Here is a 17,014-nt window from a genome sequence, read left to right as displayed (position 1 = left end):
ACAGTGCCCCACCACTCATATACAGTGCCCCACCTCTCATATACAGTGCCCCACCTCTCATATACAGTGCCCCACCTCTCATATACAGTGCCCCACCTCTCATATACAGTGCCTCACCTCTCATATACAGTGCTCCACCATTCATATACAGTGCCCCACCTCTCATATACAGTGCCCCACCACTCATATACAGTGCTCCACCACTCATATACAGTGCCCCACCATTCATATACAGTGCCCCACCATTCATATACAGTGCCCACCTCTCATATACAGTGCCCCACCACTCATATACAGTGCCCCACCACTCATATACAGTGCCCCACCACTCATATAGAGTGCCCCACCTCTCATATACAGTGCCCCACCACTCATATACAGTGCCCCACCACTCATATACAGTGCCCCAACACTCATATAGAGTGCCCCACCTCTCATATACAGTGCCCCACCATTCATATACAGTGCCCCACCACTCATATACAGTGTCCCACCACTCATATACAGTGCCCCACCATTCATATACAGTGCCCCACCACTCATATACAGTGTCCCACCACTCATATACAGTGCCCCACCTCTCATATACAGTGCCCCACCACTCATATACAGTGCCCCACCACTCATATACAGTGCCCCACCATTCATATACAGTGCCCCACCTCTCATATACAGTGCCCCACCTCTCATATACAGTGCCCCACCATTCATGTACAGTGCTCCACCTCTCATATACAGTGCCCCACCTCTCATATACAGTGCCTCACCACTCATGTACAGTGCTCCACCTCTCATATACAGTGCCCCACCTCTCATATACAGTGCCCCACCTCTCATATACAGTGTCCCACCTCTCATATACAGTGCCCCACCTCTCATATACAGTGCCCCACCTCTCATATACAGTGCCCCACCTCTCATATACAGTGCCCCACCTCTCATATACAGTGCCCCACCTCTCATATACAGTGCCCCACCTCTAATATACAATGCCCCACCTCTCATATACAGTGTCCCACCTCTCATATACAGTGCCCCACCTCTAATATACAGTGCCCCACCTCTCATATACAGTGTCCCACCTCTCATATACAGTGCCCCACCTCTCATATACAGTGCCCCACCATTCATATACAGTGTCCCACCACTCATATACAGTGTCCCACCTCTCATATACAGTGCCTCACCATTCATATACAGTGCCCCACCTCTCATATACAGTGCCCCACCTCTCATATACAGTGCCCCACCATTCATATACAGTGTCCCACCACTCATATACAGTGTCCCACCATTCATATACAGTGCCCCACCTATCATATACAGTGCCCCACCATTCATATACAGTGCCCCACCACTCATATACAGTGCCCCACCATTCATATACAGTGCCCCACCTCTCATATACAGTGCCCCACCTCTCATATACAGTGCCCCACCATTCATGTACAGTGCTCCACCTCTCATATACAGTGCCCCACCTCTCATATACAGTGCCCCACCTCTCATATACAGTGCCCCACCTCTCATATACAGTGCCCCACCATTCATGTACAGTGCTCCACCTCTCATATACAGTGCTCCACCTCTCATATACAGTGCCCCACCTCTCATATACAGTGCCCCACCTCTCATATACAGTGCCCCACCTCTCATATACAGTGCCCCACCACTCATGTACAGTGCTCCACCTCTCATATACAGTGCCCCACCTCTAATATACAGTGCCCCACCTCTCATATACAGTGTCCCACCTCTCATATACAGTGCCCCACCTCTAATATACAGTGCCCCACCTCTCATATACAGTGTCCCACCTCTCATATACAGTGCCCCACCTCTCATATACAGTGCCCCACCATTCATATACAGTGTCCCACCACTCATATACAGTGTCCCACCTCTCATATACAGTGCCTCACCATTCATATACAGTGCCCCACCTCTCATATACAGTGCCCCACCTCTCATATACAGTGCCCCACCATTCATATACAGTGTCCCACCACTCATATACAGTGCCTCACCATTCATATACAGTGCCCCACCTCTCATAAACAGTGCCCCACACCCGCATTTACAGTGCCCCACCATTCATATACAGTGTCCCACCACTCATATACAGTGTCCCACCATTCATATACAGTGCCCCACCTCTCATATACAGTGCCCCACCACTCATATACAGTGCCCCACCACTCATATACAGTGCCCCACCATTCATATACAGTGCCCCACCTCTCATATACAGTGCCCCACCTCTCATATACAGTGCCCCACCATTCATGTACAGTGCTCCACCTCTCATATACAGTGCCCCACCTCTCATATACAGTGCCCCACCTCTCATATACAGTGCCCCACCATTCATGTACAGTGCTCCACCTCTCATATACAGTGCTCCACCTCTCATATACAGTGCCCCACCTCTCATATACAGTGCCCCACCTCTCATATACAGTGCCCCACCTCTCATATACAGTGCCCCACCACTCATGTACAGTGCTCCACCTCTCATGTACAGTGCCCCACCTCTAATATACAGTGCCCCACCTCTCATATACAGTGTCCCACCTCTCATATACAGTGCCCCACCTCTAATATACAGTGCCCCACCTCTCATATACAGTGTCCCACCTCTCATATACAGTGCCCCACCTCTCATATACAGTGCCCCACCATTCATATACAGTGTCCCACCACTCATATACAGTGTCCCACCTCTCATATACAGTGCCTCACCATTCATATACAGTGCCCCACCTCTCATATACAGTGCCCCACCTCTCATATACAGTGCCCCACCATTCATATACAGTGTCCCACCACTCATATACAGTGCCTCACCATTCATATACAGTGTCCCACCATTCATATACAGTGCCCCACCTCTCATATACAGTGCCCCACCTCTCATATACAGTGCCCCACCTCTCATATACAGTGCCCCACCATTCATGTACAGTGCTCCACCTCTCATATACAGTGCCCCACCTCTCATAAACAGTGCCCCACACCCGCATTTACAGTGCCCCACCATTCATATACAGTGTCCCACCACTCATATACAGTGTCCCACCATTCATATACAGTGCCCCACCTCTCATATACAGTGCCCCACCTCTCATATACAGTGCCCCACCTCTCATATACAGTGCCCCACCATTCATGTACAGTGCTCCACCTCTCATATACAGTGCCCCACCTCTCATATACAGTGCCTCACCACTCATGTACAGTGCTCCACCTCTCATATACAGTGCCCCACCTCTAATATACAGTGCCCCACCTCTCATATACAGTGTCCCACCTCTCATATACAGTGCCCCACCTCTCATATACAGTGCCCCACCTCTCATATACAGTGCCCCACCTCTCATATACAGTGCCCCACCTCTCATATACAGTGCCCCACCTCTCATATACAGTGCCCCACCTCTCATATACAGTGTCCCACCTCTCATATACAGTGCCCCACCTCTAATATACAGTGCCCCACCTCTCATATACAGTGTCCCACCTCTCATATACAGTGCCCCACCTCTCATATACAGTGCCCCACCTCTCATATACAGTGCCCCACCTCTAATATACAGTGCCCCACCTCTCATATACAGTGTCCCACCTCTCATATACAGTGCCCCACCTCTCATATACAGTGCCCCACCTCTCATATACAGTGCCTCACCATTCATATACAGTGCCCCACCATTCATATACGGTGCCCCACCATTCATATACGGTGCCTCACCACTCATATACAGTGCCTCACCACTCATATACAGTGCCTCACCACTCATATACAGTGCCCCACCATTCATATACGGTGCCCCACCATTCATATACGGTGCCTCACCACTCATATACGGTGCCTCACCACTCATATACAGTGCCTCACCACTCATATACAGTGCCTCACCATTCATATACGGTGCCCCACCATTCATATACGGTGCCTCACCACTCATATACAGTGCCCCACCATTCATATACAGTGCCCCACCATTCATATACAGTGCCCCACCATTCATATACAGTGTCCCACGACTCATATACAGTGCCCCACCACTCATATACAGTGCCCCACCACTCATATACAGTGCCCCACCATTCATATACAGTGCCTCACCACTCATATACAGTGCCCACCTCTCATATACAGTGCCCCACCTCTCATATACAGTGCCCCACCACTCATATACAGTGCCCCACCTCTCATATACAGTGCCTCACCACTCATATACAGTGCCGCACCACTCATATACAGTGCCGCACCACTCATATACAGTGCCCCAACTCTCATATACAGTGTCCCACCACTCATATACAGTGCCCCACCATTCATATACAGTGCCCCACCATTCATATACAGTGCCTCACCATTCATATACAGTGCCCCACCACTCATATACAGTGCCCACCTCTCATATACAGTGCCCCACCTCTCATATACAGTGCCCCACCACTCATATACAGTGCCCCACCATTCATATACAGTGCCTCACCACTCATATACAGTGCCCCACCACTCATATACAGTGCCTCACCACTCATATACAGTGCTCCACCACTCATATACAGTGCCTCACCACTCATATACAGTGCTCCACCACTCATATACAGTGCCTCACCATTCATATACAGTGCCCCACCATTCATATACAGTGCCCCACCATTCATATACAGTGCCCCACCACTCATATACAGTGCCCACCTCTCATATACAGTGCCCCACCACTCATATACAGTGCCCCACCTCTCATATACAGTGCCTCACCACTCATATACAGTGCCCCACCACTCATCTACAGTGCCCCACCACTCATATACAGTGCCGCACCACTCATATACAGTGCCGCACCACTCATATACAGTGCCCCACCTCTCATATACAGTGTCCCACCACTCATATACAGTGTCCCACCACTCATATACAGTGCCCCACCTCTCATATACAGTGCCCCACCTCTCATATACAGTGCCCCACCACTCGTATACAGTGCCCCACCACTCGTATACAGTGCCCCACCACTCGTATACAGTGCCTCACCACTCGTATACAGTGCCCCACCTCTCGTATACAGTGCCCCACCTCTCATATACAGTGCCCCACCTCTCATATACAGTGCCCCACCTCTCATATACAGTGCCCCACCTCTCATATACAGTGCCCCACCTCTCATATACAGTGCCCCACCTCTCATATACAGTGTCCCACCACTCGTATACAGTGCCCCACCACTCGTATACAGTGCCCCACCACTCGTATACAGTGCCCCACCACTCGTATACAGTGCCCCACCACTCGTATACAGTGCCCCACCACTCGTATACAGTGCCCCACCTCTCATATACAGTGTCCCACCACTCATATACAGTGCCCCACCACTCATATACAGTGCCCCACCACTCGTATACAGTGCCTCACCACTCGTATACAGTGCCTCACCACTCGTATACAGTGCCCCACCACTCGTATACAGTGCCCCACCACTCGTATACAGTGCCCCACCACTCATATACAGTGCCCCACTACTCATATACAGTGCCCCACCACTCATATACAGGGCCCCACCATTCATATACAGTGCCTCACCACTCATATACAGTGCCCCACCACTCATATACAGTGCCCCACCACTCATATACAGTGCCCCACCTCTCATATACAGTGTCCCACCACACATATACAGTGCCCCACCACTCATATACAGTGCCCCACCATTCATATACAGTGCCTCACCACTCATATACAGTGCCCCACCACTCATATACAGTGCCCCACCTCTCATATACAGTGCCCCACCTCTCATATACAGTGCCCCACCTCTCATATACAGTGCTCCACCACTCATATACAGTGTCCCACCACTCATATACAGTGCCTCACCATTCATATACAGTGCCCCACCACTCATATACAGTGCCCCACCACTCATATACAGTGCTCCACCATTCATATACAGTGCCTCACCATTATCCAGTGCCTCACCATTCATATACAGTGCCCCACCACTCAAAAACAGTGCCCCACCATTCATATACAGTGCCTCACCATTCATATACATTGCCCCACCATTCATATACAGTGCCTCACCATTCATATACAGTGCCCCACCACTCATATACAGTGCCCCACCACTCATATACAGTGCCCCACCACTCATATACAGTGCCCCACCACTCATATACAGTGCTGCACCACTCATATACAGTGCCCCACCTCTCATATACAGTGTCCCACCACTCATATACAGTGCCCCAGCTCTCATATACAGTGCCCCACCTCTCATATACAGTGTCCCACCACTCATATACAGTGCCCCACCACTCATGTACAGTGCCCCACCACTCATGTACAGTGCCCCACCTCTCATATACAGTGCTCCACCACTCATATACAGTGTCCCACCACTCATATACAGTGCCTCACCATTCATATACAGTGCCCCACCTCTCATATACAGTGCCCCACCACTCATATACAGTGCCTCACCACTCATATACAGTGCCGCATCATTCATATACAGTGCCTCACCATTCATATACAGTGCTCCACCATTCATATACAGTGCATCACCATTCATATACAGTGCCCAACCACTCATATACAGTGCCCCACCATTCATATACAGTGCCTCACCACTCATATACAGTGCCCCACCACTCATATACAGTGCCCCACCACTCATATACAGTGCCTCACCACTCATATACAGTGTCCCACCACTCATATACAGTGCCTCACCATTCATATACAGTGCCCCACCATTCATATACAGTGCCTCACCACTCATATACAGTGCCTCACCATTCACATACAGTGCCCCACCACTCATATACAGTGCCTCACCACTCATATACAGTGCCTCACCATTCACATACAGTGCCCCACCACTCATATACAGTGCCCCACCATTCATATACACTGTCCCACCACTCATATACACTGCCCCACCACTCATCTACAGTGCCTCACCATTCATATACAGTGCCTCACCATTCATATACAGTGCCCCACCATTCATATACAGTGCCCCACCACTCATATACAGTGTCCCACCACTCATATACAGTGCCCCACCATTCATATACAGTGCCCCACCACTCATATACAGTGTCCCACCACTCATATACAGTGTCCCACCACTCATATACAGTGCCCCACCATTCATATACAGTGCCCCACCTCTCATATACAGTGCCCCACCACTCATATACAGTGCCCCACCTCTCATCTCCAGTGCCCCACCACTCATATACAGTGCCCCACCTCTCATATACAGTGTCCCACCACTCATATACAGTGCCCCACCATTCATATACAGTGCCCCACCTCTCATATACAGTGCCCCACCTCTCATATACAGTGCCCCACCTCTCATATACAGTGCCCCACCTCTCATATACAGTGCCCCACCTCTCATATACAGTGCCCCACCACTCATATACAGTGCCCCACCACTCATATACAGTGCCCCACCATTCATATACAGTGCCTCACCATTCACATACAGTGCCCCACCACTCATATACAGTGCCCCACCACTCATATACAGTGCCCCACCACTCATATACAGTGCCTCACCATTCATATACAGTGCCTCACCACTGATATACAGTGCCCCACCTCTCATATACAGTGCCTCACCATTCATATACAGTGCCTCACCATTCATATACAGTGCCCCACCACTCATATACAGTGCCTCACCATTCATATACAGTGCCTCACCATTCATATACAGTGCCCCACCACTCATATACAGTGCTCCACCACTCATATACAGTGCCCCACCATTCATATACAGTGCCCCACCACTCATATACAGTGCCCCACCACTCATATACAGTGCCCCACCCCTCATATACAGTGCCCCACCTCTCATATACAGTGCCCCACCACTCATATACAGTGCCCCACCACTCATATACAGTGCCCCACCACTCATATACAGTGCCCCACCACTCATATACAGTGCCCCACCACTCATATACAGTGCCCCACCTCTCATATACAGTGCCCCACCTCTCATATACAGTGCCCCACCTCTCATATACAGTGCCTCACCATTCATATACAGTGCCCCACCACTCATATACAGTGCCCCACCTCTCATATACAGTGCCTCACCACTCATATACAGTGCCCCACCACTCATATACAGTGCCCCACCACTCATATACAGTGCCCCACCTCTCATATACAGTGCCCCACCTCTCATATAGTGCCCCACCACTCATATACAGTGCCCCACCTCTCATATACAGTGCCCCACCACTCATATAAAGTGCTCCACCACTCATATACAGTGTCCCACCACTCATATACAGTGCCCCACCTCTCATATACAGTGCCCCACCACTCATATACAATGTCCCACCACTCATATACAGTGCCTCACCACTCATTCTTTGTGTGAGGCTTAGCCAGTTACACATTCAGCGCTGCAATATCTAGAATTTTACACCATACTCTTTAAAAAAAACTAGCAAGTCGGCAAAGGCATCAATCAGGGTTCAATTTGTGCAGTCGGCTCTGACTGGTACGGAACAGTATCCAAGAATTATTGATGCTTGAGGAAGTCTAGCACTTGGGAGTACAGGCAATTAACGGTGTGTTGCTCAGACCACTTGTGGGACTATCTTGTACTACAGACCCTGCTGTGAAGAGCTGCTTCTCACTGCAGCACTGCAGCGGGGAGGAAGTGGGGGGGGTGAATTTTCACTGTCACCACTTCGGCGCTAAACTGGCAGAGAGGAACACCCACCCATTATTGAACTCACCCACTTTTCTTGATTTCAATTCAGGAACGATGAATTTGCCAATCCGCTCCGCCAATTTAGCGCCCAAGTGGTGAAGGTGAAGATTATCGCCGCACTTCTCTAACTGTGATTCCTGAAGTCTAGGGAATAAGGGGTCAGTGAGGAGATTGATCCCAAGGAATAATTGGGGTCTTCAGGTTTCTGTATGTGTTCAGTTACTGGCTTGACATTTTGGTGCTGCGCACTAATAAAGGATCGTCTGTAATGATCGGTGGTTCGCTTTCAAAGTTAGGACAGGCGATCCCCAAGAGCATGTCAATACTTTCAGGGATTCTCTGGGAGTGTATCAATAATTGTAGAGGGGAGTTCCAGGAATGTCAATAATTATAGGGGGATTCCCAGGAGTGTGTCAATGGTCGTAGAGGGGATCCCAGGAGTGTGTCAATGGTTGTAGAGGGGGTCCCAGAGTGTGTCAATAATTGTAGAGAGTGTCCCAGAGTGTGTCAATAATTGTAGAGGGGGATCCCAGGAGTGTGTCAATGGTTGTAGAAAGTCTTGCCATCTAATATTTGGCCTTCTATGTGGTCCTTTCCCAGCTTGGAGCCAATCTATCACCTTCCATGGGTACTCATCGCGAACCGTAGAGCATGTTCCCTGTCCAGTGCAACGTTCTCTCTGTAGCACACAATGCACCCTTCATTACTTTGGTATGGGCCACTGTGTCATCCAGCTGGCTCTCAACATCGTCCTAGCACAGGATCTTACAAAAGCATTGAGCCCCTGTTTCTGACCTTTTATGAGCATCTATCTCTCAGCCCTGAGCAGATACATTGATTGAACAGCAGCATCATATTGTCTCCATTCAATATCTCACGATACGTTGCCCAAGTGGCTATTATTCATGTGTGAACCTAGAAGGCGAGTATTGATCAGCTATTCACCCGTGAGGGCGTCACGACTGAGCCTGAACCTGCCCTCAAACGAGGCACACATGACAGGTATTTGCAGAGGGGATTGTAATCAGGAGTGGGACCCTTGGCCGTTTGCCCCCTTCCTAACACAGGGTCACTGTGGCCAATTGCCACCCTGACCGACATCAGACAACTCAGACTGAGGATTGAACCCGGGAATTCTCTGGGCTGTACGACTCAGCTACTCCCTGGATAAGCTCACTAGGCTATCCCGACAGTCACTTGGAATGACATGAAAGAAATTCCCATTCCAAACCTCAAGGCACTTTACCATTTGGTCTGCGCAGAAAATTAAGTTTAACATTCACCGAAAACATTAAGGTGCCGGCACGTAACGAGGTGCCCGGAATGTAGCTGATGGGGAAACTCTGAAGCTTCGATACGACACTTGCTGAAACGCCTTAACTGGAGGCTGGGTGTGGAACGGTGGGTTCAGTGACTGGGTTTCTGGGAGACAATGCACCTCCACGTTGTGAGATCATTGCCCCATGGGTGAATGGGAGCAATACAATCAACCCATTTTTGGATGAATTACACCACAAGGCACTGTTGATGACTGACCAGACATTTTGGCTCAGTACGGGGCCTGGAGGAGGAAATTGATCACTAAGAACCAACGGACCTGCATTTATTTGCCACCTTTCACATCCTCAGGATGTCCCAAAATGCTTCACAATCAATGAAGTACTTTTTAAGTGTAGTCACTGTTGTTATGTAGACAAATGCAGCAGCCAATTGCACACAAACAGGAATAAGGTAAGTGATCAGATAACCTCTTTTTAGTGGTGTTGCTTGAGGGATAATTGTTGGCCATGACAACTCTCTGCTCTTCTTCAAATAGTGCCACACAATCTTTTACATCAACCCAAGATGACAGACAGGGTTTAAGTTTAACGTCTCATACAAAAGACGGCACCTCTCACAGTGCAGCACTCCCTCAGTACTGCAGTGAAGTGTCAGCTTAGATTTTGTGCTCCAGGTCCTGGAGTGAGGCTTGAACCCTATTTTCCAGAACGGTCCCCGTGGATTGGAAGGTAGCAAATGTAACCCCGCTATTCAAGAAAGGAGGGAGAGAGGAAACAGAGAACTATAGGCCAGTCAGCCTGACATCAGTAGTAGGGAAAATGTTAGAACCCATTATTAAGGACACAAAAAACATACCGGAAATAGTGGGGAACCAAGGGTCTAATGAGAGTGAGGAACTTAAAGTAATTAATATTAATAAAGAAAAAGTACTGGAGAAATTAATGGGCCTAAAAGCCAACAAATCTCCAGACCTGATGGCCTAGGGTTTTAAAAGAGATGGCTGCAGAGATAGTGGGTGAATTCCCTAGATTCTAGAACGGTCCCAGCGGATTGGAAGGTAGCAAATGTAACCCCGCTATTCAAGAAAGGAAGGAGAGAGAAAACGGAACTACAGGCCAGTTAGCCTGACATCAGTCATCAGGAAAATGCTAGAATCAATTATTAAGGACGTCGTAACAGGGCACTTAGAAAATCAAAATATGATTAGGCAGAGCCAACACAGTTTTATGAAAGGGAAAGCGTGTTTGACAAACCTATTAGAATTTTTTGAGGGTGTAACTAGCAGGGTGGATAAAGGGGAATCATAGGATGTAATATTTTTGGATTTTCAAAAGGCAATTGATAAGGTGCCACATAAGAGGTTGTTACACAAGATTAGGACTCCAGGGATTGGGGGTAATTTATTAGCATGGATTGAGGATTGGTTAATGGACAGAATACAGAGAAGTACTGAATACTGGTGAGGGAGAGGACTGCAGCCAGAACCAAAACCGTAGCACCATGGGTGGCTCACCTGTACAGGGAGGGAGGAGAAAGGTCAGCAGAGCAATCGTAATAGGGATTCTACAGTTAGGGGAGCAGATAGGCGTGTCTGCAGCCGCAGACGTGAGTCCACGATGGTATGTTGCCTCCCTGGTGCCAGGGTCAAGGATGTCACTGAGGGGCTGCAGAACATTCTGGGGGGGGGAGGGTGAACAGCCAGAGGTCGTGGTCCATATCGGTACCAACGACATAGGTAGAAAGAGGGATAAGGTCCTGCAGGAAGATTTTAAGGAGTTAGGAAATAGAGTAAGAAACAGGACCTCTAAGGTAGTAATCTCCGGATTATTCCCAATGCCATGCGTTAGTGAGTATAGAAATAGGAAGATGGAGCAGATGAATGCGTGACTGGAGAGATGGTGCAGGAGGGAGGGCTTTAGATTCCTGGGGCATTAGGACCGGTTCTGGGGGAGGTAGGACATGGAGAAGCCAGACAGGTTGCACCTCAAGACGGCCAGGACCAATATCCTTGCGGGGAGATTTGCTAGTGCTGATGGGGAGGGTTTAAATTAACTTGGCAGGGGGGTGGGAACCTGAGAGAAGATTCAGATGGGACAAAATCAGAACTGGAGATAGAAGGCAAAAAATTAGTAAGTGACTTAGGAAGGCAGAGGAAACAAAGTTCAGAAAATAAATAGCTAGGGAGTATGGCAGTGCTTAATGGTATATACCTCAATGCAAGGAGTGTAGTGACTAAGGCAGATGAGCTAAGGGCACAGATAGACATGTGGAAGTACAGTATCATAGCTATTACTGAAACATAGCTTAAAGAGGGGCAGGAATGGCAGCTCAACGTTCCTGGTTACAGGGTTTTCAGACGAGATAGAAAGGGGGATAAAAAAGGAGGGGGGTTGGTAATCCAGGACAAAGCAGCCCGCTTGATTGGCACCCCACCCACCCCATCCACCACCCTGAACATTCACTCCTTTCACCACCGGCGCACCGTGGCTGCAGTGTGTACCATCTACAGGATACACTGCAGCAACTCGCCAAGGCTTCTTCGACAGCACCTCCCAAACCCACGACCTCTACCACCTAGAAGGACAAGAGCAGCAGGCTCATGGGAACAACACCACCTGCACGTTCCCCTCCAAGTCACACACCATCCCGACTTGGAAATTTATCGCCGTTCCTTCATCGTCGCTGGGTCAAAATCCTGGAACTCCCTTCCTAACAGCACTGTGGGAAAACCTTCACCACACGGACTGCAGGGGTTCAAGAAGGCGGCTCACCACCGCCTTCTCAAGGGCAATTATGGATGGGCAATAAATGCTGGCCTCACCAGCGACGCCCACATCCCATGAACGAATAAAAAAATATTGGTTAAAGAAACAATTACAGTTGTGAGGAGGGGTGATATGTTGGAAGGATCATCAAATGATGCCATATGGGTTGAATTAAGGAACATAAAAGGGGCGGTCACACTACTGGGAGTGTACTATAGACCCCCAGTCAGAGGGAGATAGAAGAGCAAATATGTAGGCAAATTTCTGAGAAGTGCAAAATCAATAGTGCATTAATAGTAGGGGATTTCAACTACCCTAATATTAACTAGGATACAATCAGTGCAAAAAGTATAGAGGGTGCAGAATTCTTAAATTGCATTCAGGAGAACTTTTTTAGCCAGTACGTAGCAAGCCCAACAAGAGAGGGGGCAGTTCTGGATTTAATTTTAGGGAATGAAGCTGAGCAGGTGGAACGAGTATCAGTGGGAGAGCATTTTGGTGGTATTGATCATAATTCAGTTATATTTAACATAGTTATGGAAAAGGACAAAGATAAAACAGGATTAAAAGTTCTAAATTGGGGAAAGGCCAATTTTACTTAGCTGAGAAATGATTCAGCAAAAGTGGTCTGGAAACAGTTCCTTGAAGGTAAATCAGTGTCAGAGCAGTGGGAGACATTCAAAGGGGTGATTCAAGGGGTGCAGAGTAAACATGTTCCCACAAAGAAAAAGGGTGGGGCTGCCAAATCTAGAGCCCCCCTGGATGACAAGGAGCATACAGGGTAAGATAAGGCAAGAAAGGAAAGCTTATGTCAAACACCGAGAGCTCAATACTACAGAAAGCCTAGAGGAGTATAGAAAGTGCAGGGGTGAAATTAAAAAGGAAATTAGAAAAGCAAAGAGAGGGCATGAAAAAATATTGGAAAGTAAAATCAAGGAAAACCCAAAGATGTTTTATAAATACATTAAGAGCAAGAGGATAACTGAGGAAAGAGTAGGGCCTATTAGACACCAAAAAGGTTACCGATGTGTGGAGGCGGAAGATATTGGTATAGTTCTTAATGAATACTTTGCGTCTGTCTTCACAAAAGAGGGGGATGATGCAGACATTGTAGTTAAGGAGGAGGAGTGTGAAATATTGGATGGGATAAACATAGTGAGAGAGGAAATACTAAGGGGATTAGCATCTTTGAAAGTAGATAAATCACCAGGGCCGGATGAAATGTATCCCAGGCTGTTGAAAGAAGCAAGGGAGGAAATAGCGGAGGCTCTGACCATCATTTTCCAATCCTCACTGGATACAGGCGCAGTGCCGGAGGATTGGACGACTGCTAACATTGTACCATTGTTTAAAAAGGGAGCGATGGATAGACCGAGTAATTACAGGCCAGTCAGTCTAACCTTAGTGGTGGGCAAATTATTGGAATCAATTCTGAGGGACAGGATAAACTGTCACTTAGAAAGACATGTGTTAATCAAGGACAGTCAGCATGGATTTGCTAAGGACAGGTTGTGTCTGACTAACTTCATTGAATTTTTTGAGGAGGTAACAATGAGGGTCGATGAGGTTAGCAAGTTTGATGTCGTGTACATGGATTTTAGCAAGGCTTTTGACTAGATCCCTTATGGCAGACTGGTCAAAAAAGTAAAAGCCCACGGGATCCAAGGGAAAGTGGCTAGTTGGATCCAAAATTGGCTCAGTGGCAGGAAGCAAAGGGTAATGGTTTTTGCAACTGGAAGGCTGTTTCTAGTGGGGTTCCGCAGGGCTTAGTACTAGGTCCCTCGCTTTTTGTGGTATATATTAATGATTTGGACTTAAAAGTAGGGGACATGATTAAGAAGTTTGCAGATGATACGATACAAAAATTGGTCGTGTGGTTGATAGTAAGGAGGAAAGCTGTAGATTGTAGGAAGATATCAATGGACTGGTCAGGTGGGCAGAAAAGTGGCAAATGGAATTCAATCCAGAGAAGTGTGAGGTAAAGTGTGAGGTTTGGGGAGGGCAAACAAGGCAAGGGAATACACAATAAATGGGAGAATACTGAGTGGTGTAGAGGAAGTGAGGGACCTTGGAGTGCATGTCCACAGATCCCTGAAGGTAGCAGGACAGGTAGATAAGGTGGTTAAGAATGCATACGGGATACTTTCCTTTATTAGCTGAGGCATAGAATATAAGAGCAGGGAGGTTATGCTGGAACAGTATAAAACACTAGTTAGGCCACAGCTTGAGTACTGTGTACAGTTCTGGTCACCACATTACAGGAAGGATGTGATTGCACAAGAGAGGGTGCAGAGGAGATTTACGAGGATGTTGCAGGACTGGAGAATTTTAGCTATGAGGAAAGATTGGATAGGATGAGGTTGTTCTCTTTGGAACAGAGGAGGCTGATGGGTGATTTAATTGAGGTATACAAAATTCTGAGGGGCCGAGATAGAGTGGATAGGAAGAATCTATTTCCCTTAGCAGAGAGGTCAATAACCAGAGGGCATAGATTTGAAGTGATTGGTAGAAGGATTAGAGGGGAGCTGAGGAAATTTTTTTCACCCAAAGGGTGGTGGAGGCAATAACCCTCAACTCATTTAAAAAATACCTGGATGTGCACCCAAAGTGCCATGACTTACAAGGCTACGGACCAAGTGCTGGAAAGTGGGATTAGGCTGGTTGGCTCATTTTTGGCTGGCATGGACACGATGGGCCGAATGGCCTCCTTCTGTGCTGTAAATTTTCTATGATTCTAAGTAGGGATAAACGGGTTATTTTCAGGTTGGAAGGCTGTAACTAATGGGGTGCCGCAAGGATCACTGCTTGGGCCTCAACTATATGAATGAGTTAGATGAGGGGACCGAGTGTAATGTATCCAAGTCTGCTGACGGTACAAAGCTAGGTGGGAAAGTAAGCTGTGAGGAGGACACAAAGAGGCTGCAAAGGGATATAGACAGGTTAAGTGAGTGGGCTCGATGGAGTGGGCAGATGGAGTATAATGTGGGGAAATGTGAAATTATACACTTTGGTAGGAAGAATAGAAAAGCAGAATATTTTTTAAAAGGTGAGAGACTAAGAAATGTTGTTATTCAGAGGGATTTGGGTGTCCTTGTACACGAATCACAGGAAATTAACATGCAGGTACAGCAAGTAATTAGGAAGGCAAATGTTATGTTAGCCTTTATTGCAAGGGGATTGGAGTATAAGAGTAAGGAGGTCTTGCTGCAATTATACAGGGCTCTGGTGAGACCACACCTGGAGTACTATGTACAGTTTTGGTCTCCTTACCTAAGGAAGGATATACTTGCCTTAGAGGGGGTGCAACGAAGGTTCACTAGATTGATTCCTGGGTTGAGAGGGTTGTCCTATGAAGAGAGATTGAGTAGAATGGGCTTAAGTTCTCTGGAGTTTAGAAGAATGAGAGGTGATGTCATTGAAACTTATAAGATTCTTGGCGGGCTCTACAGGATAGAGGCTGAGAGGCTGTTTCCCTTGGCCGGAGAGTCTAGAACTAGGGGTCATAGTCTCAAGATAAGGGGTCGGCCATTTAGGACTGAGATGTGGAAAAATTTCTTCCCTCAGAGGGTGGTGATTCTTTGGAATTCTCCACCCCAGGGGGTTGTGGATGCTCAGTCTATTCAAGACTGAGATAGGTAGATTTTTGGACACTAAGGGAATCAAGGGATATGAGGATAGAGCGGGAAAGTGGACTTGAGGTAGAAGATCAGCCATGATCTTATTGAATGGTGGAGCAGGCTCGAGGGGCCATATGGTCCTGTTTCTTATGTTCTTATTTTATGCTGGGCAAACAGAAACTCCACTTGTAAGGATTTGTTTTTATATTTTTGTTCCAATGTGGCCATCCCTAGTTGCCCTGAGAAGGTGGTGGTGCGTCTTCTCCTTGAACCGCTGCAGTCCTTGTGGTGATGTTGCTCCCACAGTGCTGTTAGGTGGGGAATTCCAGGATACTGACCCAGCGACAATGAAGGAACAACGATATTCGTCCAAGTCAGGATGGGGTGCGACTTGGAAGGAATTTTAGGAGACGGTGGCGTTCTCATGTCATTGCTGCTCTTGTCCTTCTCAGTGGTACAGGTCGCAGGTGAGTGAGGTGCTGTCAAAGTAATCTTGGTGGAATTGCTGCAGTGCATCCTGTAGATTGTGCATAATGCAGCCACAGCGCAAGGGGTTTGAGAGGGTGGATACTGAGTCCAGTGGCACGGG

The sequence above is a fragment of the Heptranchias perlo genome, chromosome 25 (genome assembly GCF_035084215.1).
Source record: "Heptranchias perlo isolate sHepPer1 chromosome 25, sHepPer1.hap1, whole genome shotgun sequence".
Classification (NCBI taxonomy): Eukaryota; Metazoa; Chordata; class Chondrichthyes; order Hexanchiformes; family Hexanchidae; genus Heptranchias; species Heptranchias perlo.
The sequence above is the reverse complement of the archived record's forward strand: the minus strand, read 5'-3'. Positions refer to the sequence as shown.